Source organism: Chiloscyllium punctatum, chromosome 5 (genome assembly GCF_047496795.1).
Source record: "Chiloscyllium punctatum isolate Juve2018m chromosome 5, sChiPun1.3, whole genome shotgun sequence".
In the NCBI taxonomy this organism is placed as follows: Eukaryota; Metazoa; Chordata; class Chondrichthyes; order Orectolobiformes; family Hemiscylliidae; genus Chiloscyllium; species Chiloscyllium punctatum.
The window spans coordinates 6050290-6076969 of NC_092743.1; the positions used below are offsets into that span (position 1 = coordinate 6050290).

The window sequence follows — 26680 nt, forward strand, 5'->3', positions numbered from 1 at the left end:
AGAAGCCCATAAATACCTTGTGAAGTAAGTGTCTAAATCAGGGAAAGGGACATAGGGATTGGAGGATTGCTTATATGCAGATCATTAGATGTAGCAATATGGGTTTGTAAGGCCACTACAAATTGTCATTTCCAGGAACAGAATGGTGAAGCAAACTCATCATGTTAAACCTCAGTCGAACCTTGGCTAGATCACATTGGAGTACTCAGAAACAGATAACACTTTGAGTCCAATGTGCAGCGAAGGTTTCCCAGGCTGGTTCCAGGGAAGGCTGGACTGACATGTGAGGAGAATTTGACGGGGTTGGGATTGTTTTCGTTGGAGTTCAGACCAATGAGGGGGGAGAATTATAAAATTCTGACAGGACTAGGCAGGGGCAGATGCAGGGAGGACGTTTCCGATGGTGGGTGCGTCCAGAACCAAGGGTCACAGTCTAGGATTCGGGGCAGACCATTTAGAATGGAGATGAGAAGACATTCCTTCATCCAAAGAGTGGCGAGCCTGGGGAATTGATTACCACAGGAAGGAATTGATACCAAAACATTGAATGCATTTAAGGGGCAGCTAGATATAGCACTGAGTGAATGGGATCAAAGGTTATGGGGAGAGAGCAGGATTAGGCTGTTGAGTTGGACGGTCAGCCATGATCGTGATGAATGGCAAAGCAGGCTCCAAGGGCTGAATGGCCTCCTCCTAACTTCTATGTTTCTATAAATCTTGCTCAGCTCTGAAATCTGTAAAATTATCATTCAGTCGTGGCATGTAGATGTTACTGGCCAGGCAAATATTTATTCAGCAAAAGTGAGGACTGCAGATTCTGGAAATCAAAGGACGGATGAAGGGCTGGGGAAGGGCGTTTGTCCAAAATGTCGATTTTCCTGCTCCTCGGATGCTGCCTGACCGGCTGTGCTTTTCCAGCACCACTCTAATGTGGGAAAAATTTATTACCCATCCCTAATTACCCAGAAGGTATTTAAGAGTGGGTCTGAAGTCACATGTTAGTCAGAGGCTGACAGATTTCCTTCCTAGTGAACCAGATGGGCTTTCTTGATAATGGGCAATAGTTTCATGGTCACAATCAGACTCTTATACTTGTGGTTTCTTTTTAATCCAAATTCCACCATCCGCCATGGCAGGATTTGAACCGGGATACCCAGATAATTACCTCCGTCTCTGGATTAATATTCTAGTGATACTACCACTGGGTCAGAGCCTCCCCTTTCTCTTGCCATAGGTGTTGAGTTTCTCCAGCGGACTTTCTGCTTTCATTTCAGGTCTCTAGCATCGGTAGTGCTTGACTTGCATCCTGGAGCACTCTGTGTTGCCCTCGTCTCCATATTCCAAAAAGGATAGAGTGCAGAAACGATTCTCTTGAATGCGACAGAACTGAGAGGTCGGGCAAAACTGAACACACTGCGTCCCCTTTCCCAGGAAGAGGGAAGGCTGATGATCGACCCAAAAGCAGTGTTTAGGATTCTGCCCGAGCTTTGAGAGACAAACAGAGTTCAGGCAAACCCAGGACTGCAAAGGTAACATAGTCACTAGGACATCCAACAGAGAGTACTGAAGAAATCTTTCCACAGAGAGTAGTGAGAATGTGAACATGCCCCCTCAGGCAGTTTTTGAGGGGAACAGCAGAGATACATTGAGAGGGGCAGCTGGATAAAGATGGAAAGGAGAAAAGGTGAAAGACTATGTGGTTGGGGTGAGATATCAAGGCTTGGGAGGAGGCTCATTTGAGGCAGAAACACCATCCTAGAAAATTTGGGGCTGAATGGTCTTTTGCTGTGCTGTCAATAATTTGTAAGTAGTTGTCTTTGTGGAAGAAATCTAAGAACGAAAACTGGAGGAGCAGGAGGGCCATTCAGCCCATCGGGTCTGCTTTCCATCCGATAAGGTGGATCTGATAATCCTCAACTCCACTGACCTGCCTTTTCCCTACAATCCCTGATCCCTTTACTGATGAGAAGGCTATCTCAGCCTTGAATATACTTAATGATAAGACCATAAGATGCAGGAGCAGAAGAAGGCTCACGATTTGCCATTCCTCCGTGATTCCGAAGCAAGCGTTATATTTTCTGTTGGTAATTCACTGACCTGAATTCACATTTCAAAGAATTATGACTTGCTGAATGCAAAAAAATTCTCAACTTTGGGAAATATTACAAAAACCTCTGATATATTATTTACTTTCGGGCTTTGATACATAATTTGTCACTGCATCAGGCACAGCAGACTCAGCACTAATAAGGACCTGGTGCACACCTGCATGTTACAGAATTGTCATTCGAATGTTTAATTGTTGGGTTCAAGGGGAAATAATTCAGACAAAGAATCCGGGAAGTTGAGGATTTATAGCTTCTTGGATACAGTTTAGAGAGGAATGATTACATTTAGTGTATGTTACGTTATGTCTTTGTTCTCGATGCCTTCACCATGTCCCACCTCCATTCCTCCATACCTTTCTGGTGACCAGTCTTCTCCCTCAGAGCTTTCCCTCACTTCCCTCCTTTTCGTCACTTCCCTCCTTTCCCTTACTCCCCTTTCCCTCACTCCTCCCTGCCCTTCACTCCCCCTTTCCCTCACTTCCCCCTTTCCCTCACTTCCCTCCTTTCCCACCTTTCCCTCACTCCTTCCCTTTCCCTCACTCCCCCCCCCTTTACCTCCATCATCGTAAAATACAGCCTATCCAGAACTCTGCGACCATAGAGTCATAGGGATGTACAGCATGGAAACAGACCCTTCGGTCTAACCTGTCCATGCCAATCAAATATCCCAACCCAATCTAGTCCCACCTGCCAGCTCCGGGCCCATATCCCTCCAAACCCTTCCTATTCATATACCCGTCCAGATGCCTCTTAAATGTTGTAATTGTACCAGCCTCCACCACATCCTCTGGCAGCTCATTCCATACACGTACCACCCTCTGTGTGAAAAGGTTTGCCCCTTTAGGTCTCTTTTATACCTTTCCCCTCTCCCACTAAACCTATGCCCTCTAGTTCTTGACTCCCCCACCCCAAGGAAAAGACTTTGCCTATTTACCCTATCCATGCCCCTCACAATTTTGTAAACCTCTATAAGGTCACCCCTCAGCCTCCGATGCTCCAGGGAAAATAGCCCAGAATATCACTGAATTGTTATGGTGCCGTTAGGCCTATCACGACTTCATTGGTCATATTCCATAGCGCCAGTCTCCTCCCTTTTCCCCCTATCCCTGAACACCATTTCTATCCAAATAAGCAACCAATACCCCTCTTCAACTCCTGTTCAGCTATCAGCCTCCCCATGACCTGCCTGACTCCCCTCTGACAACGTCTTCCATTTAACTTTTCCATTCTTGTGTTTAAGTTCCTCTGTGTCCTTATCCCACGCCAACCCCTGTCAATTGTACACAACCCTCAGAGATATTGCTGTCACTCAAATCCTGGCCTCTCCTGAATCCCTGTTATTAGTGGCAATGCACTTCAGCTGTTTTTAAGGCATCACATGTATATAAGAAATAAGGAGCAGGAGGAGGCCATTCAGCCCTTCGAGTCTGCTCCACCCTTCAATATGATCATGGTTGATCCCATAATCCCGCCTTGATTCTCCAGCCGAAAGAGGACATCATTGTGCTCCCTCACACAACCCTCTGAGAAAATACTTCTCATCTTTCTTGTAAAAGGTCGACTCCCCAAATTTAAAAGCGTCCTCGGCTTCTGGACTGACCCACAAGAGGAATGATCCTTCCCACATCCACCTTGTCAAGACCATTCACGATTTGATAAACTTCAATCATCTCTCACTCTCCTAAACTCCAGGGAAACTCCACCCCTTCCCTAACAGGGCAACTCAACAAATTCCCGGGATTTCTAATCAGTAATGGGTTGAAGGGTTATGGAGAGGGGGCAGGAAAGGGGGAGTTGAAGCCGAGAGGGGATCAGCCATGATCATTTTAAATGGCAGAGCAGACTCGAGGGGCTGAATGGCCTCCTCCTGTCCTTGAATGGCTGAGGGTCCTCAGAGCTTTGTGACAGGGAATTGCACAGATTTACACATGCACAAAGGAACAGCGATAGGCTGTTTGGAGCCTGAAAACGCATTCTGCAGGGTCACAGTTGACCCTTGACATTAACTCTGCTTTCCCACCCTCTCTGCACAATCCACAAACCAGAGAATGGGAGATGTTCTAATCGAGATGAAAGAAATTACAGAAGCATCAATTCACTGTTCAAGACACAAAGAAGCATCCTACAAGTTACAGAGAACAAGAGTTAGAATGTGGAACTTAAAAGCTAGCAATGCTGGTCAAGATGTAATACTGAAAGTTTTAATGTGAGTTAAAGAGGACAAACTGACAGAATCTGATGGCCAGGCTTTAACAGAGGTAGCTACAGAGACAGTGGAAGCATAGTTTTCGATCTTTGACAATTTTGTGGATTTTAAAATATTTTCTACAGATTTATTCTGTCATGGGACGACAAGGCCAGAATTTATTGCCCATCCTTAATTGTTCTTGAACTGAGTGGCTTGCCAAGGCCATTTCAGAGGGCAGTTAAAAGTCAACCATGTTGTTGTGGGTCTGGAGTCACATGTAGGGCAGACTGGGTAAGGACGGCAGATTTCCCTCCCTGAAGGACATTAGTGAACCAGATAGATTTTAACAATAGTCAATAATACTTGTCATTACTGCGATTAGCTTTTTCATACGAACTGAATGTACATTCCACCACTGCAGTAGGATTCGAACCCAGGACATTGGCCTGTGCCTTTATATGACTAGCTGATTGGGAATAAACACTACGCCACCATTTCCCTAATTAAGTGGCAAGCAAGTATAGGCCTTAATCAGGAAAGAAGGTTGAGAGGAGTCACTAGTTAGTAGAAACTGAAAAATGTCAGAATCTCCATGAGGGATGTGGTAATGGTTCATTCAGAAAATCAGAGCATGATCCATTTCGGTCTGCTCCAGTGGTCTCCAGCGTTACAGATGCTAATCGTCAGCCAATTTAATTCACTCTTCCTGATATCAAGAAACTGTTGGAGACACCAGATACTGCAAAGGCTACAGGCCCTGACACCATCTGGCAATAGTATGGGCTCCTGAACTTGCCGCTCCCCTAACCAAGCTGTTGCAGAAAAGGTACAACACTGGCATCTACCCGACAATGTGGAAATTGCCTAGGTGTGTCTTGTACACGAAAAGCAAGCCAGCCAAATACCACCCCATCAGTCTACTCTTGATCATCAGTAAAGTGATGGAAGGGGTCATCAACAGTGCTATCGAGCAGCAGCTGCTCAGCAATAACCTACTCAGTGACACCTAGTTTGGGTTCCACCAGGGTCAGTCAGCTCCTGACCTCATTACAGCCTTGGGTCAAACATGGACAAAGGAGCTGAATTCCAGAGGGGAGGGGGGAGGGACAGCCCTTGACATCAAGGCTGCATTCGACTGAGTGTGGTGTCAAGGAGCCTGTGCAAAACTGGAATCAATGGGTATCAGGGGCAAACTCTCTTCTTGTTGGAGCCATTCCTGGCACATAGGAAGATGGTCGTGGTTGTTGGAGGTCAGTCATCTCAGCTCCAGGACATCTCTTCAGGAGTCCCTCAGGGGAGTGTCCTCGGCCCAACCATCTTCAGTTGCTTCATCAATGACCTTCCCTCCATTTTAAGGTCAAAAGTGGGGATGTTCACCAATGGTTGTTCAATGTTCAGCACCATTCATGTCCCCTGGGTCACTGAAGCAGTCCATGCTCAAATGCAGCAAGATCTGGGCAATACCCAGGCCTGGCACCTCAAGTGGCAAGTAACATTTGTGCCACACAAATGCCAGGCAATGATCACTTCCAAATCGAGACAATCTAATCACTGCCCCTTGACACTCAACAGAGTTACCATCACTGGATCCTCATTAGCAAAACCCTCACGGTTACCAATCACTAGAAACTGAACTGGACTCGCCATTTAAACACACTGGCTACAACAGCAGGTCAGAAGCTATAAATCTTGCTGTAATTAATTCACCTCCTGGCTCCCCAAAGCCTGTCCACCATCTACAAGGCACAAGTCAGGAGGGTGATGGAATACTTGCCTGGATGGGGGCAGCTCCAACAACACTCAGGAAACTCGACACCATTCAGGACAAAGCAGCTGCCTGATTGGCCCCACATACACAAACATTCACCACTGACACTCAGTAGCAGGACTGTGTACTATCTGCAAGATGCAGAAATTCACCATTTCCATTACTCCCCAGGGCTGGGCCTTCAGTTATCTAAGCTCTCGGACTAGGTATTCCCTTCTCAGACCTCTGTTTCTCTCTCCCTCCTCCCCTTCAAAACTTTGATTGCAATATTCTTCAGATAACCATCCCTTTTCATCGTAAAACAGGTTTAAAATGCGACATGAATAAGGAGGACTTCCTTCTGCCAGAGGCTGGTTAATCTGTGGGACTCATTGCTATCAAAGGCTATGGAGGCCAAGTCATTGGGTGTGTTTAAGACAGAGATAGAAAGCTCCTTGATTAGTAAGGGGCTTAAGGATTACAGGGAGAAGGCAGGAGAATGGGGTTGAGAAATGTATCAGCTTTGGGAAGGTGGTGGCCTCGTGGTATTATCCCTAGATGCTTAATCCAGGTAATGCTCTGGGGGCCCAGACTCAAATCCTACCTCAGCAAATGGTGAAATCCGAATTTAATTTTTTAAAAAATGGAAACAAGGAAGTGTAATAATGAATCCATTGTTGGAAAATCCCATCTGATTCACCAATGTCCTTTAGGGAAGGAAACTGCCATCCTCACCTACATATGATTCCAGACCCACAGCAATGTGGTTGACTCTTAACCCTCCTCTGGGAATGAGGGATTGGTAACAAATGCTGGACTAACCAGTGATGCCCATATCCTATGAATGAATGAAAAGAATCAGCCACTATCGATGGGCTGAGTGGCCTCCAATATCGTCTGGTAAATGTAAAATATTGCCTTTCTTTGTTGCATTCGATCTAAAAAAGCTATCCTCCCATTATCTCGGTTTCCCTTGCAGTATCTGTCACTTGTGGGCTATTTCTCCTCAGCTCGATCACATTGTTAGCTCGGTGGGTGCCCAGTAAAGACAAGTGTACCCCACGGCCCTCTCCTCATTGTATCGAAGTTTTAATCCTTCATACAGCAGAAAACAAATGACCGAGTGTTTATACCAGCTGCCCCCTCCCACATACCCTGCCCATCCTCGCTAGCACGCTCTCCTTTGTTTCAGCCTGGACACCAACCGGGGAAACGCTAATTAAAGATGTGCTAAAGTTTTCTTAAGCTGGTCTTGCTGAGATCTGCAAACCCATTCACATCCTTCGGAAAATGCAAAGATATGTCAATGGGTTTAATGATCAGGTGCTCTCCATGTCCTGCAAGAGGGGAGATTGAGTTACCGATTTCAGAGACGGTCTCTGCTGCTGTGGATCACTCAGTGTTCTGGTAATTATCCGACTGCTCCTGCACAGTCCATTCCTGCCTTTACCCACCCTCCCATTGACCTCCGAGCAAACAGTTTCAGAACTACACCAAATAAGAAGTCAACAGTTCAGGTGGACTCAGTACTCCAGACAAGTAATAAACAGGAGAAGGCCATTCAGCCCCTCGAGTCTGCTCCCCCATTCAATAGGATCACGGCTGATCCGACATTCCTCACACCCACCTTCCTGCCCTTTCCCCTGATTCCCCGACTGATCAAGAATCTATCGATCTCAGCCTTAAATATACACAAGGACTCTGCCCCCACAGCTCTCTGGGGCAAGGAGTTCCAAAGACCCCCAACCCTCAGAGAGAAGAAATTCCTCCTCATCTCAGTCTGAAATTGGTGCCCCTTTATTCAGAGACTGTACCCTCTGGTCCTAGACTCGCCCAGGAGGGGAAACATCCTCTCAGCATTGACCTTTAAAAATCCGATATATTTCAATGAGATCTCCCTCATTCTCCTAAACTCCAGGGAGTAGAATCCCAACTTGTTTAACCTTTGCTCATGAGACAATCCCTCTTTGAACTGCCTCTGATGAAATGATATCTTTCCTTATGTAAGGGGACCACAGAATCAGATGCAGGAACATGAAACTATGCTAACTATGAGGCACCACATTACACAAATCGTCAGCACTCAAAACTCGGCCAGAATTTGATTTTTCTGTCTGCTGTCAGCTCAGTATTGGCTGGGAGAATCGTTACAACTTAAAGAACGCATTGCTCTTTAAAAATAAAAACAGAAACTGCTGGAGAAAGGCAGCAGGTCTGCAGACAGACGAAGAGTTAACCCTGCGAGTTCGAGATGACTCTGTCTTCCTCCACTGACACTGCTAGAGCTGCTGAGTTTCTCCAGCATTCTCTGCTTGAGACTTCCAGCACCCGTGGCATCTTGTTTTTAATATGTTGCTGATTGAGGCTGATATAAAAATGAAATTTAAAATGATAATGGAATGTTGGACTTCAGCCTTGGAATACACAAAAGATTGTATGTTTGTCATTCATTTCTGGCTGGGGCACACCTAATTGTTATTCAGGAGCTGGTGCTGAGCTGCCTTCTTGATGGAAATGGTTGAGTGGGGGATATGCCTGGCCAAGAGGTTACAGATTGTGCTGGAGTACAGTTCTGCTGCTGTTGGTGGCCCACAGTGCCTCATGGATGCCCAGTCTTGCATTGTTAGATCTGTTTGAAGTCTGTCCCATTTAGCATGGTGATAGTGCCACACCACACAATGGAGGGTACTCTCAATGTGAAGGCAGGATAACTTCTCCACAAGGACAGTGCAGTGGTCACTCTTACCAATACTGTCACGGACAGATGCATCTGCAGCCGGCAGATTGGTAAGGATGAGGACAAGTCTGTTTTTCCCTCTTGCTGGTTCCCTCACCACCTGCTGCAGACCCAGTCTAGCAGCTGTGTCCTTTAGGACCCGACCAGCTCGATCAGTAATGCTGCTGCTGCCGTGCCATTCTTGGTGATGGATATTGAAATCCCCCAGCCAGAGTACAACCTTACCACCCTCAGCACTTCCTCCACATGGAACAAAACAGCGAGGGCTACTGGTGTGTTTCTGTACATGCTTATCGATGAAAAGATTCTGTTTCTTAAAATAAGTGGCTTTGATAACGTATAACACAGGTACCTATATTTAAGTCGCATATTTAATGTACAGAAACATTCAAAGGCATTTCACAGGAGTGTCACTGACATCATTTGGCACTGTGGCGTTGGCTCAGGTGACCGAACATTCAACATTTAACAGTGAGTTAGTGAGGGGAGTCATTAAGAAGGAAATTACGGGAGAGCGACAGAAAGGTTTCAGGAGGGATATGCAGAGGTTCACTCCAAGGCAGCTGAAGGCACACCATCCAATGGTGGAATAATTAAAATTGGGAGTGCTCATGAGGGCAGAATTGGAGGAACACTCACAGACACGGACACACTCACACACACTCATACACACATGCGCACACACATAAATACACACACACACACACATACATACACACACACTCATACACATACACACTTACACACACAAACACATACACACACTCACACACACATACACACACTCTCTCACACACATACACACTCTCTCACACACACATACACACACTCTCTCACACACATACACACTCTCTCACACACACATACACACATACTCTCTCACTCACAAACATTCACACACATACACCCAACACATTTACTCACACACACCTACTCACTCGATTACTCATAAACACACACTCTCATGTACATACAGACTCAGGCTCTCTTATATGCATATACACTCACATACACACACATTCTATGTCACACACACTCACATAGACACACTCGCACACACTCATACTCTCACACACACTCACTCGCCAAGAATTTATAAAGATCCTGCATCCACTGCCTTTTGAGGAAGGGAATTCCAAAAAATCATGACCCCTGAGAGAGAAAGTTTCCTTGTCTTTGTTTCAAACAGGTGAGCCCTTATTTTTAAACAATGACCTCCACCAATTCTACATCCTCCCACAAGAGGAAACACCCTTCCAACATGTAGCAGTCGAGCCCCCTCAGGATCTGTTTCAACCTCAAACAGGGGAAGGGATGGGTTGGTGGATATCGGAATGGAGTTTGTGCTGGGGACGACCAGAGACAGTGGCTTCAGTCTGCCCATCATTTACCAGGAGTGGGGAGGGGAGGAGAGGGGAGGGCAGGGCAGATATAACTGCTCCCCCTGTAAAGGACCTGAGCTATAGCAGTTTTGAGACTGTGAGAGGGTTGAGAGAGCTGGAGGTGAGGCAGGGCTGGCTGCTGTCAGTGCTCCCTGTTGAAGCAGGCTGCGAGTTTGGACAGAACATGGTTGGGAAATAGGACAGGGGCAAGGGGTAGATCCTGGGTGTGCCTTCATGATAATTGTCACTGGAGCATCAGCGTTAGAGTTTTATTTAGTCTGGAATAGAATTGGAAGCTTGTGGAGAGGGACAACAACAGGTAAAATCTCATGGGGACGAAACAAGATGCTGCTACACACAGCAGAAAGCAGTTGATGAGCTGTGGAACAACAGGAGTGATGGGCTGATTGGGAAAGGAGGAATTTAGGACAAGAGATACAACCTGGTGAAGACAGAAAAGAAATCCACAAAATGAAGAGATGATGAGAGAATCACAGCGTTATACAGCTTTGCACCTCTGTTGTATTTCAGCTTGCTGTGTTGAAATAACAGATTGCAGAGGTTTGACATCGCTGGAAAAGACATTAATATATGTGCCGAGCTGCCTCTGAAGACTTCCTTCAGAGATGCTATTTGACATCACTCGGGGAAAGCCTACTGGGCAAATCTCTGATAGTTTAGATGCTGTCATCAGCCAAAGAATGAGGTAATCACAGAAATCAGATGGAGGCTGATTGCGAGATGCACCCTCCCTGCGTATTTTTCTCTCTCTCAAAATTTGCAACATAAAGAACTCAGAAATGGGCCCTGAATCACAACTTCAGCTGAGCACACTTGCTTCAAGAATGGAACAAAAATGACTGTGGCCGTGGGCCCCGAGTTCCTTGTGACTGTTATTAGATTTCTCTTGAGATTAAGAAGCATTCTTTCCCTTTGCTGTGCTCACTGTAAAGGCTGGAGGCTGCGATGTTCAGGGTTTCTCCCGACATCAGCAACCACAGGAGGCCATTCTATCCATCTGCTTGTGCTGCCTCTTTTGAAAAAGCTCTTATGATTATCCCCATTCTATCTTTAACCTCCTCTTTTGCCCAAAGCCCTGATATTTTTTTCTCTATGTGACACTGGCTTCAAAGAGGAACCGTTCTTGGATTAAGATCATACGGGATAGGTGCAGGGGTGGACACTGTAGCCACTGGAGTTTCAAAGAGTGAGAAGCATCCAAGGTCCTGAGGGGTTCTGACAGTGTGGAAAGGCTAAGGCGATAAGACTTTGGAGCAACAGTAAACCATTTCAGCTCATATTCATTCACGGCTGATCTGATAATCTCCAACTTCACTTTCCTGTCTTTTCCCTATAACCCTTGATTTCCCCAACTGACTAAAAATAAAACTGAAAGAGGGAATCCAAGATGGCAGTGTCCTGTTAGGGTCACGTTGGCTGCGCTCTGTGCTGCAACACTGACCTGACAGAGCTGGAATCCGTCACACACACTTTACTGTGAGTAAAAAACACAGTGAAGGGGCTAGAAACCCAAATAAATAGATGTACCTTTGTCCTTGCAGCTGGAGAATGTTGAAAAAAAGGAGGAAGCTCACCCAAGGCTGGGGGCCCACGGCCCAGCCCTCTGAAGTAGTGGGCTTGCTTACTCAGCAGACCCTGGAGCTGGCCAAATCCCAAGAGGTCCTGGGGAGGCAGATCCAGGAAAACTATCGAGGAGGAGTTGGCTCCTGTGTCGGCTATGCTCCAAGGGACCAATGAGCTCAAGTGCCGGGCTGCAGGAGTAGAGGCAGAGACTGACTCCTCCAAGAGCCAGATTGAAGCCCTGGAAACACAGGTCTGGGGTGTGTTGGATCTGGGAGACAATCTTGAAAACAGGGGCAGAAGAAAAAAACCCGTGCGTTGTTAGAATACCGGACAGGACAGAAGGTGAGCAACCACTGAGGTTCATTGAGAACTGGTTCCCGGAGTTCCTCGGTTTGGAAGGTGAGATGGGAAGGTTAACAATTGAAAGAGTCCACTGAATCGCGGCACGAAAGTCAGGTGTGGATCAGTGCCCACACCCTGTCCTGGTAAGTTTCCATCATTATAAAGACAAGCAAAGAGTCATGGAAGCTTCTAGAGCCCATGGGAGGGGACCCAACGGTGATGACATGTGGCGACTCTAGGGTCATGTTTCTTCAAGACCTCTCGGCGGCAGTGGTCTGGAAAACTGGAGTCCTACAATGGTGTCAAGAGGAGATTGAGAGAGCTCGGGATCCAGTATTCTTTAAGATATCCAGCAGTGCTTCGGATCAATCAAAATGGATCCATACATTTGATTGACTCAGCAGGGAAAGTGAAGAACCTTGTGGAGACGTTGACTTAAGTCAAACACTCAAATACACGCAGAGGACCGAGCTGTTCGGGTCTGTTCATCTTTAAGAAGAACTTGGTGAAGAATCAGCAGGACCTCGGTAGATGGGAGGCGCTTCTGATCTCTTGGTTCGGTCGGGTAGCCCTAATTAAAATGAACATTCGGCTCTGCCTGTTGTATCCTATGTGAATGCTTCCTTTGCTTTTCACTAAACAAACATTTCGAAGACTGAGTGGCTGATTCAGTTCTTTTTTTCTGGTATCACAAGCAGCCCCTAATTAAATTGACTAAATTGCAGTTCCCTTACAGACTGGGAGGAGTGGGCCTCCCAGATATCAAAAGCTCTCAATTAAGCTCGTTGCTATCTTATGTGAATGATTGGGCCTGGGGGCAGACCCTCACTCACTTTGGTTGGACATTGAAGCATCTCAGGCAAGATGCCCCTTATTAGCATGCTGTTCTTAGACAAAATGACAACAGTTAAGGAATATTGCCGTAGCCCAATAGTCATCAATACTGTCAAGGCGTGGAAGGGCAATGCATCAGGGGGAGGGCAATATTGCCAAAATATCATTTTTTCACCCATAGTTGGTATGGCCTCTGGGTTTGAACTTCGAGCAGCTAGGGGCGTGTCTTGCCTGGGTGATTTATTCAAAGGGAGCCATACTGATATTCTTTGACCAGTTGGCTCAGAAATATGAATTCTTCCAAATTAGAAACTTCATACAAAAAGAGACCATGCTTCCAACAGATCCTTATAGGTCCAACATGGAGAAGAGGGTGTTGAGTGCTGAAGGTACATTATCAATTAGCAATGCTTATCATTTATTGGGGGAGGGTCCCTCTGACGTGACCGAATGACTCTGTAAGGTATGGGAGAGGGTGTTGGACATTGAGATCTCTTCTGGAATATGGGAGGAAGCCTGGGAAAATGCAAGAAGGATCTTGATTTACAACAGGACCCACGTCTTGCAATTGGGGATTCTCCACAGGGTCCATCTAGCCTCAGACTGCTCTACTATATTTAAAGTGGGAGCATCTCCAATGTGCCCTAAATGTAAGGTGAGCGTGGGCACACTTACTCATTGTCTTTGGTCCTGCCACAGACTGCGGACATACTGGAGTGCTGTGGTAGGTGAAACAGAGAAGGCCTTGGGGATGGAGGTGGAGGTGGACCCAGTGTCTCTTCTTCTTGGCTTTGTTCATTCCCTTTCGTTAGGTGCACACAAAAACAGGCTATTCAGTGTCCTCACTTTCTGTGCCAGAAAGAACATTCTATTCGGGTGGGTGTTGGAAAATTCCCTGGGGCTGGCGGGCTGGTGTGAGCTAGACATGGAACACATCCCCTTGGACTTTCTCAGTGTGGTGCACCATAAAATAAAGAATTTCTATAAGACGTGGCAGCCCTGTCTGAACTACCTGGGTACAGACCTGTCCACCATACTAATAAGAGCCTTTATATAGCCACGGCAATTCTACGTAATGGATTTGGTGTCCAGAGGGAAGGAACTATGAACATATGAATATATAGAAACTTATGCGCTCGATGATCGAGGGCTATTGCTTTGTTTGACTGAGCTGTGTTATGGTTATCATCATCATTATTATTATTATTATTAAGATTTTCCTTTTTTAGCTTATTATTATTACTATGTAATTAGTGGGTTTGTTTTTTAACATTGGTTTGAATTGGTTGGTTTTGTATTTGTTGTAATATTCAAAAGAAAACAAGTGTCCTTTTTTAATAAAAGTATATTTTTAAAAAAATAAGACCAAAAGACCTATGAGATGTTTCCTCATCAGGCAAAATCTAGAACTAAGGGGGTCACTATTTCAAAGCTAAGGGTTGTCCATTTAAGAGTCGGATGAGGAGGATATTTTATTCTCAAAGGGTCTTTGGAAAGGTGGCAGAAGCAGAGACATTGTCTCATGCTAAAACAAAGGTAGACAGATGCTGGCAAGCAAGGGAGAGAAAGGTTATTGGCTTTAGGAGGGAAGATGGAGTTTTTATTGATCTCATTGATAATACAGCAGGCTCCATAAAACCATAAGAAATATCAACAGGAGTAGGCCATTCGGCCCCTCGAGCCTGCTCCCCCATTCAATAGGATCATGGCTGACCCGACATTCCTGCCCTTTCCCCTGATTCCCCGACTGATCTAGAATCTATCGACCTCAGCCTTAAATATACACAAGGACTCTGCCCCCACAGCTCTCTGGGCAAGGAGTTCCAAAGACACCCAACCCTCAGAGAGAAGAAGTTCCTCCTCATCTCAGTCTGAAATTGGTGCCCCTTTATTGAGACTGTACCCTCTGCTCCTAGACTCTCCCATGAGGGGAACTGTCCTCTCAGCATTGACCCTGTCAAACCCCTTAAGAATGATTCCAATGAGGCTGGAGGGGCTGGATGGAATACTCCTGTTACAGACGTTGGATGACCCAGCCTCTATGGCTGTGCCTCCATTGGCGGGCACTTGTTCTGATACTGACAGCGATTAGGCCAGGCCTGTTTGTGTAATTATGGCATGGTGTCAGCACCTCAGGAAGATAACAGACCCCGTGCGCATCAGGGATATGTGAATGGCCTCCGATCGATCATCTCCAAATCCAGACCAAATCTTAAATGCGAGAAAAGAGACACTTTTAAGGAACAAAATCACTATTTCCTCTTGCATCTCAGCCACAGTGTGGAAGGCTGGCTCAGTCATAAAGCTCTGACTTTGCCTGTTGGGATTGGAATGTTCCCAGGCTTGAGCCAGCTAAGCTCAACTTTCTCTGTTCCACTGATCCAGCTTAACAGAGTTAACTCAGACCCAGGGTTATCTTCCTTACCCATCCACAACAGATTGCCGAGGCTCTTGAGACAAACCGCATCAATAAAAGATGATGTTAACTCTTCCACGTCTCACCACAAAGAGTTTTCTTTCGATAGCAGGGAAGAAGGAGCAGCTCTTTCAGTCGCTCAGTCACACAGAAGTTGCTAAACAGAGGGATGAGTCATCAAAACTATTCCCCTTGAGGGAGTGGGGTGTTTCTGGATGTGCAGGAGGGGAAACAGCCGGCTATGATGCTCAGTTCAGTTCCACTTGCTAATCTCAGACTCCAACCAGATATGAGCATTTCTTGGGTAGGTTCCTGTGTTTCTCAGAGGAGAAAGTGAGGACTGCAGATGTTGGAGATCAGAGCTGAAAATGGGTGGCTGGAAAAAGCGGAAACGTCGATTCTCCTGCTCCTTGGATGCTGCCTGACCTGCTGCGCTTTTCCAGCCACCCATTTTCAGCTCCTGTGTTTCTCACCCAATTCCCTGACTCAGAATTCCTCAGGTTCCTGAACACAGACTCAGAACCTAATTTCACTGCTCAGGATATTGAAACATTTATGCCATTCACTCCCAAATAACAAGGTGTGGCTGATGAAGAATGCGCATTGCAGGGAAAGGCCTTTGCCAATGTTCAGACACGGTTTCTGTGACCCAGAACTGCTCAAATTCCCCATACCCCTGCTCCCCATTTCTATCCAAATAGCCATCCAATGTCCCCCTTGAGTGCCTCGGTTGAAACTGCCTCCCCACATTTCCAGGCAGTACATTCCACACCCTAACTACTCGCTGGGTGGAAATGGTTTTTCTCACATCCTCCTTTCTCCAGTTGCACATCAATTTAAATCAATACCTGCCTCATATTTGCTCCTTTTACAACTTCTCCCAAGTGACTCTGTCCAGCTTGCTTATTATTTAGTAAACCTCGACTGAATCTCCTCTCAGCCTTCAACTCCCCAAGAGAGACCAGTCCCATTGGCCGAGGAGCACAGCTTTAATATTCTGCACTTGCCTGTTCAAAGTAGACTTGTAGGGCAGCACGGTGGTTAGCACTGCTGCCGTACAGCGTCAGGGACCTGGGTTCAATTCCCGCCTCAGGCGACTGTCTGTGTGGAGTTTGCACATTCTCCCCGTGTCTGCGTGGATTTCCTCCGAGTGCTCTGGTCACCTTCCACTCTTCAAAGATGTGCTGGTTAGGGTGGAATGGCCATGGGAAAGTGCCCGTAGTGTTCAGGGATGGGTAGGCTAGATGATGTTATCCATGGGAAATGCAATGTTATGGGGGTACAGTGGAGGGGTGGGTCTAGGTGGGATGGTCTTCAGAGGGTCAGTGTGGATTCAATAGGGCCAAATGGGAGTAGTGCTGGAAAAGCACAGCAGGTCAGGCAGCATCCGAGGAGCAGGAAAATCAACGTTTCAGGCAAAAGCCCTCAATCAGGAACTCCTGATGATGGACTTTTGCCTGAAACGTCAATTTTCCTGCTGCCTGATCTGCTGTGTTTTTCCAGCATTACCATCTTGACTCTAATCTCCAGCATCTGCAGGACCCACTTTCGCCTCGATGGGCCAAATGGCCTCCTTCCACACTGTAGGGATTCTATGAAAGTGATGGCTTCGATCCGAATCAGCGAAAAAGACGAGAGTGTCCAGAACAACGTTGAATACACAAATCCTGTTGTTTCTGGCAGAAGGCCACATAATTGAATCTCTTGTATGAATATTTCAGTGCCTTTGTCCCGTGTGTGTGTGTATATGTGTTTGTTTTAATCTTTGGCTCCAACATTGTACCTAGAATAATGGCTTAAAAATCAATCGGAAAATCAACTGGCAGATTGTCTGTTTTTAAGATACAAATTAAGACTCACAAATAAATCCAACTTGTAAGCCAATGAACCGGTGTTAAACACTCTGCTCAGTCTGAAAACAGGCCCTCCCTGTGTTTTAGCACGCCGAACCTCCTGTGAGCGTTGGCTGTAAGCTCACTCCTGGCGTCTGCCTGCTGGCCTCAGGACCATCGCTGATGGAAGACTGGTTCAAGGGTGGAGGTGTGGGTTTGGGAAGCTGCGGGGGGGGGGGGGCAGTGAGTGAGTGCTGTTGAGACAGGACGACAAGTTGCACGTTCCCTCCGAGGACTGCTGTCTGAACGCTGCCTTCGCTCCCCCTTTCGTGCAAAAAAAAAATGAAAAGCCGGGAAAAACAAAAGCGAACAAACTGGGGTTTGTTCAGGGAAAAACATTCACCTGTCATGCATCCTGTCAGGATTTTAAAATTTCAGTTCGTACAGAGAGAAAAAAAAAATAATAACTGACCGAACTGTCGGCTGAAATGTACAACTGCACCATCTCAAATGATTCGATGGACCCTGGAGAACCTGGAAACATATCTGAAGCATGTCCTTTCTGTCCTGATTTTACTGTAGGCTTGAGTGCAAGAGAAATGAGCATGTCCTAGCTGTGGGTTATCAAAATGCTGCTTCGCATACCCTTTGAGAAATTCTACCTGTCACGGATCTGTCAAGAGTTCAGAATTTGCAGTCAGTGTCCTTCATCTCCAGAGACTTGTTGGATTCGAAATTCAGCAGAAGGAAGAGAAGAGGTGGTCGATGGTTAGAGGCTTGTGTTTGGTGTTTTTTTTTTGTTCTTGTTACACCTGAGGCATCAGTGGAGTTACAAGCTGATATAATGCTGTTGTCACTGTACAATGGAGTGATCACGCAGCCACTGATCGAGGAGGGCAAAAGCTGGGGGGAGGGGGGTGGGGGTGGGAGAGTTACCTCGTTTCAGCTATTCAAAGGCTTGTCTCTTTAGCCGTGCAGACTGTCAGGGACAGCAAAACGGACAGGTTTTACCCCTCTCTGTTGGCAAGATTGCCCACTTCCTGCACCCTGACATAAATCTGAGCTTATCCAAGACTCTGGCCCACCCACATCCCAACCCCCATCCCTCCAGCTCCCAATCCAGCAGCACTTCATTTACAATATTCTCAAAGATCCCTGGTTTCATCTCTCCCGTCGCCCCAATGGAATTTAGATTAGATTAGATTAGATTACATATAGTGTGGAAACAGGCCCTTCGGCCCAACAAGTCCACACCGACCCGCCGAAGCGCAGCCCACCCAGACCCATTCCCCTACGTTTACCCCTTCACCTAACACTACGGGCAATTTAGCATGGCCAATTCACCTAACCTGCACATTTATGGACTGTGGGAGGAAACCGGAGCACCCAGAGGAAACCCACGCAGACACAGGGAGGATGTGCAAACTCCACACAGTCAGTGGAGGCGGGAATTGAACCTGGGTCTCTGGCGCTGTGAGGCAGCAGTGCTAACCACTGTGCCACCGTGCCACCCATTAATCCTGCTAAGTGCGAGATGATGCGAGAATTTCCACAATGAATGGTAATTCCTTGGGAATACTGTGGAACATAAGGGACATTGGTGTACAAGTCCACAGCTCCCTAAAACTGTCAGCACAAGCATTCTGGATGTTTGCCTTCATTGGGTGGGAGGGGTGTAGAATATAGGAGCAAAGAAATTTTGTTGCAGCTTTATAAAACGTTGGTTACACCACAGAGGGAATATCATCATCGATAGATGTGAGGCTGGAAAATCACAGTGGTTCAGACAGCATCCAAGGAGCAGGAAAATCAATGTATCACTCCAGCTGAAGGGCTTTGGCCAGAAACGTTGACCTTCCTGCTCCTCGGATGCTGTCTGATCTGCCGTGCTCTTCCAACTTCACATCTATTGGCTCTAGCTTCCAGCATCAGCAATCCTTACTGTCTCCAAGAGGGAATACTGTGTGCAGTTCTGGTCAGCACACTATTGGAAGGATGTGATTGCACTGGAGAGGGAGCAGAGGAGATTCACCAGGATGTTGCCTGGGCTGGAAAGTCTCAGTGATGAGGACAAGCTGGATAGGCTGGGATTGTTTTCCCCGGAGCAGAGGAGGTTGAGGGAGGGTCTGATTGAGGGATACAACATGATGAGAGCCACAGACAGAGTGGATCATGAGAACCTTGTTCCCATGGTAAGTGTGGCAAAAGGTGTGGTGTTGGAAAAACACAGCAGGTCAAGCAGCAACTGAGGAGCAGGGACATTAATGTTTCAGTCCTGACAAAGGTTTAGGCCTGAAACATTGACTCTCCTGCTCCTTGGACTCCATCTGACTCTCTGTGCTCTTCCAGCCTCACATCTATTGATTGCCGCTTACAGCATCTGCAGTCCTCACTGTCTCGCCAAGGTAAATGTATCTAAGACACAGCATAAGTTTATGGTGAGGACGAAGTGGTTTAGGCAAGATCTGAGGAAAAGATTTTCACTCAGAGGGTGGTAGGAATATGCAATATGCTGCTTGAGAGGGTGGTAGAAGCAGGAACCCTCACAACATTTAAGAGTCATTTGGATCAGCATTTAAAATGCCAGGGTCTAGGAGACAGTGGACCAAGTGCAGGTCAATGGGATTGGTGTAGTTTGGTGTTTGTTGGTCAGTACAGACATGGTGGGCCAAAGGGCTTGTTTCTATGCTTTCTGACTCTACAACTCAATGACCAACGCTGGCCTCTGGCGAACCACCTGAACACAGTGTCTCCACCATCGGGGGCAATGCCTTCAGCTTCCTGGGACCCCCAGCTGGAAATCCCACCGCTCTCTTCAAACACCTCCATCCAAGGCCCCAAAGGAGCCTTCCACACGCATCAAAGTTTCACCTGCGCTTCCACACATGTCATTTATTGTACCCGTTGCTCCCAAAGCAGTCTCCTCCACATTTGGGAGAGAGGACGCCTATTTGCAGAGCACTTCAGAAAACATCTCCAGGACACCCACACCAAACAATCCTCCCGCGCTGTGGCCAAACACTTCAACTCCCCCTCCACCAAGGACATACAGGTCCTGGGCCTCCTCCATCGCCACTCCCTCACTACCTGATGCCTGAGGAAGGACACCTCATCTTCCGTCTTGAGACCCTTCAACCCCAGAGCATCAACGTAGACTTCACCAGTTTCCTCATTTCCCCTCCCCCCACCTTACCCCAGTTCCAACCTTCCAGCTCAGCACCATCCTTATGACCCTGTCCTACCTGCCTATCTTCCTTCCCACCTATCCACTCCACCCTCCTCTCTGACCTATCACCTTTACTCCCACCTCCATCCACCTATTACACTCTCAGCTACCTCCCCCCCAGTCCCACCCCCCTCCCATTTATCTCTCCATCTCCGAGGCTCAAAGCCTCTATTCCTGATGAAGGGCTTTTGCCTGAAACGTTGATCATCCTGCTTCTTAGATGCTGCCTGACCTGCTGTGCTTTTTCAGCACCACACTCTCGACTTAACTTTCCAGGCTGAGACAAAACCCAGCACCGAATCTCGATTTGGAGTTGTTACCAAAGTGTGCCACAAAGTGCAACAGGTCTGAAGACTGTTAGCTTCAGTTGTTTCTCTTTCGCGGGAGGTGGACATCACTAGCATGGCCCACTGCTAATTGCCCTTGAACTGAATGGCTTGCCAGGGCCATTTATAGTCATCAGACTGGGTAAGGACATTAAGACAGCAATGGTCATATAATCACCAATTCGGGAGGTAAAACCAGTGAAATGTATGAACAATGGATTCTGATCTTTGTGTCAGAACAATGCTCCAACATTGACCAAGTCAGGGTCAGAGTTTTTAATCCAGTTTTTTTTTGTTAAATCCAAGCGTAGTCACATAAGAGTAATGGGCTGGTATTCCAGAACCTAGAGTCATAGAGATGTACAGCATGGAAACAGATCCTTCGGTCCAACCCGTCCATGCTGACCAGATATCCCAACCCAATCTAGTCCCACCTGCCAGCACCCAGCCCATATCTCTCTAAACCCTTCCTATTCATATACCCATCCAAATGCCTCTTAAATGTTGCAATTGTACCAGTCTCCACCACATCCTCTGGCAGCTCATTCCATACACGTGCCACCCTCTGCGTGAAAAAGTTGCCCCTTTGGTCTCTTTTGTATCTTTCCCCTCTCACCCTAAACCTATGCCCTCTAGTTCTAGATCCCCGACCCCAGGGAAAAGACTTTGTCTATTTATCCTCTCCATGCCCCTCATAATTTTATAAACCTCTATAAGGTCACCCCTCAGCCTCCGACGCTCCAGGGAAAACAGCCCCAGCCTGTTCAGTTTCTCCCTGTAGCTTGGATCCTCCAACCCTGACAACATCCTTGTAAATTTTTTCTGAACCCTTTCAAGTTTCACAACATCTTTCCGATAGGAAGGAGACCAGAATTGCACTCAATATTCCAACAGTGGCCTAACCAATGTCCTGTACAGCTGCAACATGACCTCCCAACTCCTGTACTCAATACTCACCAATAAAGGAAAGCATACCAAACACCTTCTTCACTATCCTATCTACCTGCGACTCCACTTTCAAGGAGCTATGAACCTGCACTCCAAGGTCTCTTTGTTCAGCAACATCCTTAGGACCTTACCATTAAGTGTATAAGTCCTGCTAAGGTTTGCTTTCCCAAAATGCAGCACCTCGCATTTATCTGAATTAAACTCCATCTGCCACTTCTCAGCCCATTGGCCCATCTGGTCAAGATCCTGTTGTAATTTGAGATAACCCTCTTCGTTGTCCACTACACCTCCAATTTTGGTGTTACATGGGTTCAAATCCTACCATACAATCTGCATTCAGCCAAAAATCTGGAATTAAAATGCTAACTGAATGATGTGATGGACAAAATCCCGTCTGGTTCACGAGTGCCCTTCTAGGAGGGAAACCTGCTGCCTGCCCCTATTCTGTGTGATTTCCGATCCTCCACAATGTGCTTGACACTTTAACTGCCCTCTGGGCAATAAACACTAGCAATACCAAAATCCCAGGGATAAAAACAAAGGGATGAGGTGCTGCTAAAGAAATCGCAGATTGGTGAGAGATGAAGGATTTGTTCCTTCTTAATACATTTGCAGTTGTCAGTTTGTGAGCTGCTGTGCTTTCAAACAGTGGAACGCACATAAATTCCTAAGTTTAGGTAAAGTGTTTCAATATAATTTTCTTATGTGTTTCCACACCATAACTAGGCTGTGAAGGCTGTAAATATGATTCTCTGTAGATTTGCTGCTCCCTGGGTAGGAATTACCAACCCCTCAGAACTCCTGTGTCCAATATGAAAAATGCAACAAACAATAGCAACACATGATTTTCCAACAGCGCTCCCTGTCTCTCTTTAATCCAGAACTGATGAATGTACGGACTTTAAAAACATACAGACAAATACAAACTGTCCCCTCACATTGCTCTACATTCAGTGCAAGCTACATCCATGTTTATTCAATTCCCTCAATTCTTTTAACCTCTGCCTATCTCTGTGATCTCTCCATCCCTCACATCCCTCCAACATCTCCGTGTTCCTCCAGCTTTTGATCTGTACCCATTCCTGATTTCCACCAATCTGCCATTGATGGCCATGCCTTCAGCTGCCTAGGGCTCCACATCCCTGGAACTCCCTGCCTGGACCTCTCCGCGGCCCCCCTCTCTCCTCCTTTTTTGCGATTTATTCACCTTGTGGGATGTGGGCATCGCTAGCTGGGCCAGCATTTATCGCCCATCCCTAGTTGACCTTGAGAAGATGGGGGTGAGATTGGTCCAATTGAATGGCTTGCCAGGCCTTTTCAGAGGGCAACTGAGAGTCAACCACACTGCTGTGGGTCTGGAGTCACATGTAGGCCAGAGCAGGTATGGGTGGCAGAGTTCCTTCCTTTAGTGAAGGACATTAGTGAACCAGGTGGGTTTTTCCAGCAATGATTTCATGATCATCGGTAGATTCTTAATTCCAGATTTTTTAAAAATTCACTTGGTGGTGGCGAGTCAAACCTGGGTCCCCACAACATTAGCTGGGTCTCTGGATTAATAGTCTAGTGATAATATCACTAGACCATTGCCCTCCCCAGTGCATTCCTGATGAAGGGCCCTGGCCCGAAACATTGATTTTCCTGCTCCTCGGATGCTGCCTGACCTGCTGTGCTTTTCCAGCAACACCCTCTCAACTCTGATCTTCAGCATCTGCAGTCCTCACTGTCTCCCATTGCCTTCCCCACCTGCTGCTCCTCAAATCAACTGACACTTGGGATGGAAAGGTTAGATACCCTTGGCCCGTACTCACTGGAGTTCAGCAGAGTGAAAAGTTAAATAGATGGGGGGATTTGACAGGGTGCACACCGAGAAATGTTCTCCCTGTGAGAGACGGGATCTAGCGGACACAGTTTAAAAATCAATTGTGTCCCATTGAGGTCAGCGATGAGGGGAACATTTTTCTCTCCAGTGATAACGAGCCTGTAGAATTCTCTAACCCAATAAAAAATGGAGGTGGGGGCCACTGAGTAGGTTTAAGGCTGAGGGAGACAGATTCTTAACAAGAACGGGAGCCCAAACTTTTCCAAGATAAGCAGCAATGTAAAGTTGAGGCCACAGTCAGGTCTGTACAGTGAATGGTGGTGCAGGCTTCAGGGCCTTACCAGGCCAAGAGACTGGTGACCACTTAACCTGAGGGCTACCTGCATCTCAGGCAAGGGGGGAGGTCAAGAAGGAACGTTCTTTATAACTACCTCAAGCAGTGATGAGAATTGAACCCATGCTGTTCGCATCATGTTGCCTTCCAAGCTAACCTTCCAGCCAACTGAGCTAAACTGACTCCTAACCTTAGAGCAGCTAATACATGAAACAAATACAGTGATTCCAAGGGCAGGTCAGAGGCTATGAATACTGCAGTGAGGAACTCACCTCCAGCCTCCCCAAAGCCTGTCCACCATCTACAAGACACAGGTCAGGAGTGTGATGGAATACTCCCCAGTTGCCTGGATGGGGGCAGCTCCAACAACACTCAAGAAGCTGCACACCATCCAGGACAAAGCAGCCCCCGCTTGATTGGCACCACATCCGCAAGCATCCACTCCCTCCATCATCGACGCTCAGCAGCAATGTGTACCATCTACAAGATGCACTGCAGAAATTTACCAAAGATCCTCAGACAGCACCTTCCAAACTCACAACCACTTCCATCTAAATGGACAAGGGCAGCAGATCCATGGGAACACCACTCCCTGCAAGTTCCCCTCAAAACTACTCACCATCCTGACCTGGAAATATATCACTGTTCCTTCAGTGTCACTGGGTCAAGATCCAGGAATGCCCTCCCTAAGGGCATTGTGGGTCTACCTACAGCACATGGACTGCAGCGGTTCAAGAAGGCAGCTCACCCCCACCTTCTCAAGGGGCAACTAGGGATGGGGCAGTAAATAATCAGAGACACTCACATTCCAAAAATGAATAAAAACACACTCTAAATAAATAGATCCACGCTGAATAGGGCAGAGGAATTGACATCATAATCTAACGAAGGATGGATAATAAAGACAAACTTGCTGAATTTGTTTTGTGTCATTGTGCACGGAAAAGCAAACCAATCACTGCGGTTTGGTACGGTTTGTATTTACAGATCATCCTCGATTAGATTCGTGTTCCCTGGAACATGAAACGTTAGCGAATTATTCAATTGAGGCTTTTATAGATTTTGAAAGGATTTGATAGGTGAACAGGCAGAAATTTCCTTTGCGTGCTGGGGTGTTGGGAAGAGCTGGACAAAACTTTAAAATGGAAATCAACTATTGAGCTGGGAAGTGGGACAACCCCTTACCACTGAAAGGAAGTTCTGTTTAGAAAACGTGGACAATGGCAGCAGGAGTTGGCCATCTGGCCCTTTGTGCCTGCTCTGCCATTCATTATAATTAGATTAGATTACTTACAGTGTGGAAATAGGCCCTTCGGCCCAACAAGTCCACACCGACCCACAACCCACCCAGATCCTTCCCCTACACCTAACAGTATGGGCAATTTAGCCTGGCCAATTCACCTAACCTGCACATTTTTGGACTGTGGGAGGAAACCAGAGCACCCAGAGGAAACCCACACAGACACGGGGAGAATGAGCAAACTCCACACAGAGAGTGACCTGAAGCGGGAATTGAACGCAGGTCTCTGGCGCTGTGAGGCAGCCGTGCTAACCACTGTGCCACTGTGCCGCCCAACTCTGTCCCGACTTGCACCCCAAACCCTTCGGCCTCAATGACCACGTCAAGCTCCCTCCTGAAAACGCTAAGCTCCCCCTATAAAGGAGAACCCCATAGGATCCTCAGCTCTCAGACAAATAAACCCCACCTCAGCTCGGCCCCAAACAGTCACCCTGCTCCATCCCCTCCCAGACCACTAGACCCATCCTGTGTTTACAGCAAGGAAAAAGGCCCTTCGGCCTATCATGTCTGTGTCGGTCATCAAGCAGCAATCCACTTTAATTCCATTTTCCATCTCTGGGGTCATGGCCTTGTGTGCTATGATCATCGATATAGTTCTGAGGGTTCCCGTCTCTACTGCCCTTCCATACAGTGAGTTCCAGATCCCCACAACCCTTTGGGTGAAAAGGATGCCCAAATCTCCTTTGAAACCTCTGAAAATTCCCTCTGAAACTCCTTGCTTTAAAACGGTGCCTCCAATTATTGGCCTGTCTGCTCAGGTGAAAGGTTTCTCTAATTCTACCCTCTTTATGCCCCTCAGAAATTTGCAGACCTCAACCATCTCTGCTCTAAGAGAAACTGACCTCACCTTGTCTCTCTTAATCGCTGACTCACTCCAGCCCAACAATGGTCTGAAAGTGAGTCACTGGACCCGAAATATTAATTCTACTTTCTCCCTCAGATGCAGCCAGACCTGCTGAATTTCTCCACCAACCTCTGTTTCTGTTTCGGATTTTCAGCATCAGCAGTTCTTTAGTTTTTGTTTTGGTTTCACATTCTTCCCATTGTGTAGTGACTAGAACTGCACACAGCCCTCCAGCTGCGAACTAAGCTCCATCATATCATATAAGGGCGGCCCGGTGGCACAGTGGTTAGCATTGCTGCCTCACAGTGCCAGAGACCTGGGTTCAATTCCTGTCTCAGGTGATTCTCTGTGTGGTGTTTGCACATTCTCAGCATGGGTTTGCTCTGGTTTCCTCCCACAATCCCAAAATGTGCAGGTTAGGTGAAGTGGCCATGCTAAATTGCCCGTAGTATAAGGTGAAGGGGTAAATGCAGGGGAATGGGTCTGGGTGGGTTGTACTTCGGCAGGTTGGTGTGGACTTGTTGGGCCGAAGGGCCTGGTTCCACACTAAGTAATCCAATCTAACTCTTGTACTCAATGCCTTGACTAATAAAGTCAAGTATTCCATTTGCTTTCTTATTCACCTCCCTTCTGACCCTTCTGTACTCCCAGGGTCCTACCATTCATCGTTAACTCCCTTGCCTTATTCATCACCTCACAGAATTAATTTCCAT

The 26680-nt window shown here is 46.9% G+C and overlaps 1 protein-coding gene across 5 annotated transcripts in view; it reads right to left on the reverse strand.

The window, feature by feature from the left end:
- Window positions 1–26680, reverse strand: part of znf521 (zinc finger protein 521) — a 603804-nt gene that overhangs the window by 25026 nt on the left and 552098 nt on the right. The gene's annotated exons all lie outside the window — the stretch shown is intronic.